At 35.1% G+C, this 9147-nt stretch overlaps 1 long non-coding RNA gene across 1 annotated transcript; it reads left to right on the forward strand.

The window, feature by feature from the left end:
- Nucleotides 1-3803: 3803 nt before the first annotated feature.
- Nucleotides 3804-8417, forward strand: LOC130459213 (uncharacterized). Its single transcript, XR_008918451.1, has 3 exons — nucleotides 3804-4234; nucleotides 5545-6835; nucleotides 8152-8417. It is a non-coding gene; the product is annotated as an uncharacterized lncRNA (long non-coding RNA).
- The last annotated feature ends 730 nt before the right edge of the window (nucleotides 8418-9147 follow it).

Below are 9147 nucleotides of genomic sequence, written 5' to 3' on the forward strand. Positions count from 1 at the left end.
CTTGTGTGCACTCACAAGACTCTATTGGAGACTAGAATACTTGCCCAGAAAAACGAGAACAGTGTTTGAGAATAATGCAGAGAATACTTTCTGTGATTGTGTGTTTATGGAAACAGAAGGGATGTATTTATAGGGAAGCTGCAACAGCCATAAACAGCTAGTAGTGGGGTAGTGGGAGGTTACCACATTTACTAGGTAATTAATGGGCAGTTATAACATTTAGTGGAGTTAATGGGGCACTTACGGGATTAGTGGGTTTGATTAATTCTTTCTGCCCGTTAGAATTAATTAAGCCCACCACTGACCAAAAAGAAAGACTTGGACCACAAAACCCACCCCACGCCCGCGAACCGCATTCGCTAAGTACCAAGTACTAAGGCCCATGGCCCACAGCCCGGCCCGCGTGTGTTGTGTATCCACCTATGCCACTCACATGCTTTCTTAAACAAATGATTCCCTCAAGCCCCCAAATATAAACATTAAAAGTAGTTGGTGTTTCTCCCATGTGGGACTTTTCACATTCCCTTTTCCCCACTCATTTTTCTTTTGTATTCTCACTAGGATTTCCAACAATCCCCCACAGGTCCGAAGATGAGAAGAAAAAGAAAGAAATAAAATAATTGAATTTCTGGGCAAAACAAACAATTGAATAGGTGTCAATGTCTTTCGACTTGAATTAACACTTAGTGACATTCAAGCTAGAATCTCTTTCCTACCAAGTGACTTTCGTTTTGAACTTAATAGGAGGTTAGAAACTCATTACTCAAAGCACACAATTGAACATGTATGATATTCTGAATCTCCGCCAAAAAAAAATGACGCATTATACTGGCCATACGTCCATAACCTGGATGCTCATACGTGCTCTAGAGAATAGCCCATGCAATTCTCATAGGAAGCGGCCTCACTTCCACACCTAAGTAGGTGAATCCCATCAAGTGTGAGCTACATCACACCACCAAAAGTATGGATATGGGTTCATTAAGAGCCGTGTGCTCAACCTCGTTCCAATAAGCAAGCACATAACAAACATCTAGGGATGGACAAAAATAAATTTTGTGCTTCCGAATTGTCATATGATGGCCCCCTTTGAACTCTAAGAGTAGGAGTTCATTACTTTACAATTCATCCAATGGGCCTCAAGCCCAACCCGTCCGATGTTTCCAAAACTAGTTTTTAATAGGCCTTTTGTTACGGATCCGCACTAATCATTTTAGATTTTACACAGTCTAAAGTTATAACTCCAATAGACAACATACCTTTGACGACCTTATGCCTCAAACGGATGTGTCTTTCTTCCCATTGTAGACAAGGTTGTTTGCAACAACGATTGCAACTGAAGGAGCTGGCTTCCCCCACATTGGAATATTTGCAAGCACATTCCTCAACCATTTCGCCTCATAACCTGCCAACTTAATAACAATAAATTCATATTATATATTATTCATAGCAGTTAGACAAGATTGCTTGCAAGATATCCAATATACAGCTCCACCCGCTAGGGTGAAGACATAACCACTGTTGGAGTCAACTTTATAATTCACAGATACCAAATAAGCATCACATAATCCCTCCAACACTCCTGGAAATTTGGAGTAGTGCAAACTCCAATCCATGGTATCCATATAGTACCGAATAAATCATTTTATAGCATCCAAATATTCATTATTTGGGCTATGGTTGTACCTGCTCAATCCAGTCACAGAATAATCAATGTCAAGCGTAGTGTAGTTCATACGAAACATAACACTACCAACAATCTTAGCATATTCAGATTGACAAACTAGATCACTTTTGTATTTAAGTGGATGTTTGGATCAAAATGAGTCCTAACTTGATCGATGTTAAATGAAAAAAAAAATGTAATAAGAAAAAATTTCAGCTTAGTGAGACAAACTAAGACAAATTTCATTTGCAGTCCTTATGAATTTTACTACCAAAATCACATTTGTCTCATCCATGTCGTTTATCATTTTAAAATTCTAAATTTGGAAATTCTTTTATCTCATTTATTCGATCCAAGTTAGTGTCAACTGAAGGAAATAATGCCCTTGGTCCAAGTATGCATTCAATGATAAGTCTAATAAATGCGGTTCAGTATTAATTAACAAGTTAATAAATCAGTGAGATCAAGTGAGCTGAATGCCTAGCTAGAGGCCGCTTCAGTTCAAGTGGAATTAATGATATTAATCCACAGCTTACACTTGACTGAACCCGTAGGGTCACACAAATAGTACGTAAACGGATCAAGTATTTAATGGCATTAAATACTCCATCTATGGATATTCGGAATCGACGGATCTTGGTTTCAGTGGGAGCTAAGATCGTCACAAGCAAGAAATGAATACTCCGGAAACGATGATATTGCCGGAAACGGAAATATGGATCGTATCGGAAATATGAATATTATCCAAGTCGTAGATGTTGCCGGAAACGGAAACATGGTACATATCGGGAAATATTATCGGAAATAGAAATATTGCCGGAATCGGAAATATTGCCGGAAACGGAAATATTGTCTGAATCGGAAATATTATCGGAATCGGAAAATAATTCCGGAAACGGAAATATTAAATATTTGTTCGAAACGGAAATTAATTCCGGAATCGGAAATGTTAAATATTGTTCGTATCGGAAATGAATTCCGGAATCGGAAAATTAATCGGAAGCGCGTCGTACGAATTAGCATCGGACGAGCTTGCTAGACGAAGGCCCAGCACGAAGCCAGGCCCACGTCCAGAAAACGCGCGCCACAACACGCCAGCCCAAGGCTGCTCCAGGCCCAGCGCAAGGCAGGCCCAGCGCGCGCCCAAGGCTGCGGCAGTCGTGGGCTGCGATGCTCGGGCTGTGCGCGCGCGCGCATGGCGCCCCTCGTGGGCTGCTGTGTGTGCGTAGGTGTTTGTGTTCGCATACGAAACCTAAAACGTACAGGATTCGTTTAATGATTAAATTCCTAATTCTATTTGATAAATTAATTAAATAAGAGTTTCATTAGGATTCTAATTTAATTAATTCGTATCCTAATAGGATTCCAATTCTCTTTCCATACCCCTATAAATATGTGGCTTGGGTTCACAATTTATAACGAGTTTTCAAGTATTCAAAGTGAGTTTTTGAGAGAAAAATTCAGTCACATTCCTTGCTCAATAGTGCCGAAAATTTTAGTACCTTAAGGGCGATTCTAGTTGGTCAATCTTAAGGCGGATCCGGACGTGCTGTGGACTATCTACGGAGGGACGACACTTGGAGTCCTAAAGACTTGTTCTTGTTCGGTTCGGGCGCAGCTAGGGAAGGCACGCAACAAAGAGTATGCATCTAAACTATGCTATATGATTATGTGTAAATAATATGTATTCCTGGCTAAATGGTTTTTCCGCATGATTTATGAATTGTCATATATATCATAACCTAACAGAGGTATCACGAGCCTCTTATTATTTTCATAATCTAAATTGCATGAACATGGTTAAATATTACAAATTTGCAAGAATTAAAAGGGGTGATTAATTTTCGTAATTGTTAATTAATTGCAAATTGCGTTTATTTAATTATACGTACGCAGTTTTTCGGCAGTTTCTTCGTTACTCATCCAAATCGAGTGATTTTTGTGTCAATTCCGCATGTAAAGGGCATTCTAAAATTTTGACAAAATTAGTATTTTTCCGCCGTGTAATACCCCAATATTTTATAATTTTGTAAAATATATTTTATAGTCAAACTATAATTATATCCGTTTTTAGCCAGTCTCTTTTAATATTTTCAGAAGTTTAAAAACGCTATTTTAAAATTTGTAGGACTCTTATTACGAGTACCTATATATAACCCATTAACCCTAAATATCTGGCCGTCCTATTCTATCTTTGCTTCTTCCGCCTTCTCGTTTCTATGGTTCTACGTGTAGACTTTTAGATCAAATCAAGTTTTGATCTTTTCTCCAATATCACTGTACATATGATATTCATGTAAGACCCACTAATCTTCTTTATCAAATCCATTTTGTTTTCGATTGTTAATCTCCATAAGCCTTTTATAAAAATATTCCATCATGTTCCATGGGATGATCTCATCATCTCAAATTTGTTAATGCTTTTGTCAAACCCATATACTTCATTACTTCTTGTCAACATTGCGTATCCACCACCGCCGTTCGTATCTAATCAGCTCTTCCAACTATCGTGTGTCGTGGGTGGCGATGTATTGTGAAATTGTGATATTGGTACTATCATCTCGGAAGGTAATCACGCTTAGTCTCTTCTAATTGTTCGTGTAAATTATTAGTTGTAATCACGCGCACCTAGTCCTTCTAAGTTGTTGTTATAACTATTATTTTGTATATGTGTAGATATCTAAGGGTCTAGTTTATTTGTGGATTGATATTGGAAATTTGGATTGGGTCAATCTATATATTCTAGAGTTTTAGATCGTTATAGAGTTTCTTGGCTTTATTAATTAATAGTTAGTAATCACACTTAGTCCCTTCTAATTGTTCGTGTATATTATTAGTTGTAATCACATGCACCTAGTCTATTTAGTTATTTATATATATTAATTATTATGTGTACTCTCGTAATGGTAGAAGTTGTTACATATATTATATGTGAAGTTTGCTTAATTGATTTATTAATGAGATCTTTGTACATGACTTAGATTATTTTGCCTTTGATATATGCTTATATGGGTTACAGCTGCATTGTTTATATGTTAACTTCTAATACTTGATAAAGTGAATTAGCATAGTAGCCGTATAAGATTGAGACTGTAATGCTACAAGTGTTTTATATTGTACCATACGTCTAATTCTATTAGTCTCCGAGCTTAACGCTATACAACATTATTTTTATGGAAGTTTAGATTAATCATTTTGGGATGATAATTGATCATCTTGTAGTACAATTTCTCTTAAGATAATATATGAACCGGTTGGAAAGCACATTGTGCTTTATTATTTGGTCGGAGCCATAAGCACGACCCTAGGCTTAATCTACTCTATTGAGTTAAAAACACTCAATGGGGGGTGTGCACACTTAAAGACTAAGACCTATTTGGTGGTTACATCCAATTGTTCAATACTATTGGGTGGTGGACTAGATTCACATTTTTTTTGGTGGTTACATCCAATAGTTTAATATATACTAATGGGTGGTGGACGCGATCCACATCTCTCTGGTGGTTACATCCAATAGTTCAATATATACTATTGGGTGGTGGACTCGATCCACATTCCTCTAATGGTGAACTTATAAGAAATTAACAATAAACCCTTGTTACTTATGGTTATAGGTACTAGTTTTATAAGAATTGTTCATCAATTTGTATTTATGTGTTTGTTAAATTATTATTATTATTATTATTATTATTATTATTATTACTATTATTATTATTATTATTATTATTATTATTATTATATGCCTGGTTATTCAATAAGCGATGATTACTCAGCTTTTGCTGACGTGTGTTTATTTGTTATGTGTGTTTGCGCCCATGTCTTTTTCTTATGGTGGCCCTGCGACGATCCTTTTGGAATTTGTCCTCTATGGTGAGCAGTCAAGATTGACTGGAGCAGATTGATCATGAAGGATGCAGTTATAAGTTAAAGGAGTTCCAGTATTATCGTTTATTCTTGTATGACAGTTTAGTGTTTTTCAGTTGTAAATAGACCACCTAGTAACCGAGTTGTAATAGTTTAAGTTTTGTAAGCCTTAGCACTTGACAATGTGGTCAAGTGTGGCGGTGATACCTCCGATTTAGGTGTAAGCTTCCGCAATTTATTATAAAGTCTTTTATATTCTTATTTATTAATAGTTAGTAAATCGGGGGTGTTACAAAATGGTATCAGAGCCTATCCGGTCTTGAATTTACACAGGGATCTTCATATCCCAGTGTCTGGTTTGAGTTTTAGGATTGAAATGACTAATCAAGAGTTAAGCTTAAAAGATGTAGGACAAGCCGTTTTAAGAGAGTCTCTCTTTCTATGTGTTAGTTATGTGCTACTTGTGATGTGATTATGTGACTAGTTTAGAGTTCGGGGACGAACTCCTTTTTAAGGGGGATAGAATGTAATATCCCGAATATTTTATGTAGTAAAGTTTAGTATATATTTTCGTTTTTTTTTAAAAAAAAAAAATCTTTAATTAGCGTTTGAAATTAAAGTCACAAAGTTTTTCTAACTTAAGTTCCGGGAAAAACTTCTTTTAAAGAGGGTATATTTAATAATCTATATCTTTCTAATTTTAAGTTTCGGGACGAAACTTCTTTTAAGGGGGATAGATTGTAATACCCCAATATTTTATAATTTTGTAAAATATATTTTATAGTCAAACTATAATTATATCCGTTTTTAGCCAGTCTCTTTTAATATTTTCAGAAGTTTAAAAACGCTATTTTAAAATTAGTAGGACTCTTATTACGAGTACCTATATATAACCCATTAACCCTAAATATCTGGCCGTCCTATTCTATCTTTGCTTCTTCCGCCTTCTCGTTTCTATGGTTCTACGTGTAGACTTTTAGATCAAATCAAGTTTTGATCTTTTCTCCAATATCACTGTACATATGATATTCATGTAAGACCCACTAATCTTCTTTATCAAATCCATTTTGTTTTCGATTGTTAATCTCCATAAGCCTTTTATAAAAATATTCCATCATGTTCCATGGGATGATCTCATCATCTCAAATTTGTTAATGCTTTTGTCAAACCCATATACTTCATTACTTCTTGTCAACATTGCGTATCCACCACCGCCGTTCGTATCTAATCAGCTCTTCCAACTATCGTGTGTCGTGGGTGGCGATGTATTGTGAAATTGTGATATTGGTACTATCATCTCGGAAGGTAATCACGCTTAGTCTCTTCTAATTGTTCGTGTAAATTATTAGTTGTAATCACGCGCACCTAGTCCTTCTAAGTTGTTGTTATAACTATTATTTTGTATATGTGTAGATATCTAAGGGTCTAGTTTATTTGTGGATTGATATTGGAAATTTGGATTGGGTCAATCTATATATTCTAGAGTTTTAGATCGTTATAGAGTTTCTTGGCTTTATTAATTAATAGTTAGTAATCACACTTAGTCCCTTCTAATTGTTCGTGTATATTATTAGTTGTAATCACATGCACCTAGTCTATTTAGTTATTTATATATATTAATTATTATGTGTACTCTCGTAATGGTAGAAGTTGTTACATATATTATATGTGAAGTTTGCTTAATTGATTTATTAATGAGATCTTTGTACATGACTTAGATTATTTTGCCTTTGATATATGCTTATATGGGTTACAGCTGCATTGTTTATATGTTAACTTCTAATACTTGATAAAGTGAATTAGCATAGTAGCCGTATAAGATTGAGACTGTAATGCTACAAGTGTTTTATATTGTACCATACGTCTAATTCTATTAGTCTCCGAGCTTAACGCTATACAACATTATTTTTATGGAAGTTTAGATTAATCATTTTGGGATGATAATTGATCATCTTGTAGTACAATTTCTCTTAAGATAATATATGAACCGGTTGGAAAGCACATTGTGCTTTATTATTTGGTCGGAGCCATAAGCACGACCCTAGGCTTAATCTACTCTATTGAGTTAAAAACACTCAATGGGGGGTGTGCACACTTAAAGACTAAGACCTATTTGGTGGTTACATCCAATTGTTCAATACTATTGGGTGGTGGACTAGATTCACATTTTTTTTGGTGGTTACATCCAATAGTTTAATATATACTAATGGGTGGTGGACGCGATCCACATCTCTCTGGTGGTTACATCCAATAGTTCAATATATACTATTGGGTGGTGGACTCGATCCACATTCCTCTAATGGTGAACTTATAAGAAATTAACAATAAACCCTTGTTACTTATGGTTATAGGTACTAGTTTTATAAGAATTGTTCATCAATTTGTATTTATGTGTTTGTTAAATTATTATTATTATTATTATTATTATTATTATTATTATTACTATTATTATTATTATTATTATTATTATTATTATTATTATATGCCTGGTTATTCAATAAGCGATGATTACTCAGCTTTTGCTGACGTGTGTTTATTTGTTATGTGTGTTTGCGCCCATGTCTTTTTCTTATGGTGGCCCTGCGACGATCCTTTTGGAATTTGTCCTCTATGGTGAGCAGTCAAGATTGACTGGAGCAGATTGATCATGAAGGATGCAGTTATAAGTTAAAGGAGTTCCAGTATTATCGTTTATTCTTGTATGACAGTTTAGTGTTTTTCAGTTGTAAATAGACCACCTAGTAACCGAGTTGTAATAGTTTAAGTTTTGTAAGCCTTAGCACTTGACAATGTGGTCAAGTGTGGCGGTGATACCTCCGATTTAGGTGTAAGCTTCCGCAATTTATTATAAAGTCTTTTATATTCTTATTTATTAATAGTTAGTAAATCGGGGGTGTTACACGCCGAACCCAGAATTCTCAAATTCGAAGCCTAACTATGACTTTTCGAAGGTTTTAATTTTTCGAATGCAAAATTTCGTAAATTTAAGATGTTAAATTAAATATTTGCGATTCTTGTTGATAAATCTTGAATTTTTGATTGACCTACTGTATATGTTTAACAAGTTTGAATGCCTAGCCTTGTTAATTATGCAATCTAATTTGCAATTATGATTAATTTGTTGAAAATTAGAATAATTTAGAATTAATTTGATTTTTATAATTAATTATAATTTAATTAGATACCTATGATTAAAAACCACCATAAAAATTGTAAATTTATGATAAATTTTAAATTTTTATGACCTAGGCTTGAATCCATGATAATCGGAAATCAATTGAATAATAAATTTTCGATTTTTCGCCCTAAAATTATGAAATTAATATTAATTTATTAATTTGTCATTTAATTTTAAAATAATTTTTTTAGTTTTATGCGATTCGTTCATATAACTTGCACGCACAAAGCAATGGACGCTACGTGTTACCCTTAAGGGGTGTTGTATAGTGCGGGCATGCGACGACGAGCAAGGGAGCTCGTCGCCCGTGCGGCACGAATGCAATGAGCAAGGGCATGGTGCACGAGCACAAGGCAGCATCCATGCCTTGTGTCGTGGGCTACGAGCACTGGACGAATGGGCATGGGCGAAGGCAAGGCACGGCAGTCGCGTGTGGGCA

Source organism: Spinacia oleracea, chromosome 4 (genome assembly GCF_020520425.1).
Source record: "Spinacia oleracea cultivar Varoflay chromosome 4, BTI_SOV_V1, whole genome shotgun sequence".
Classification (NCBI taxonomy): Eukaryota; Viridiplantae; Streptophyta; class Magnoliopsida; order Caryophyllales; family Amaranthaceae; genus Spinacia; species Spinacia oleracea.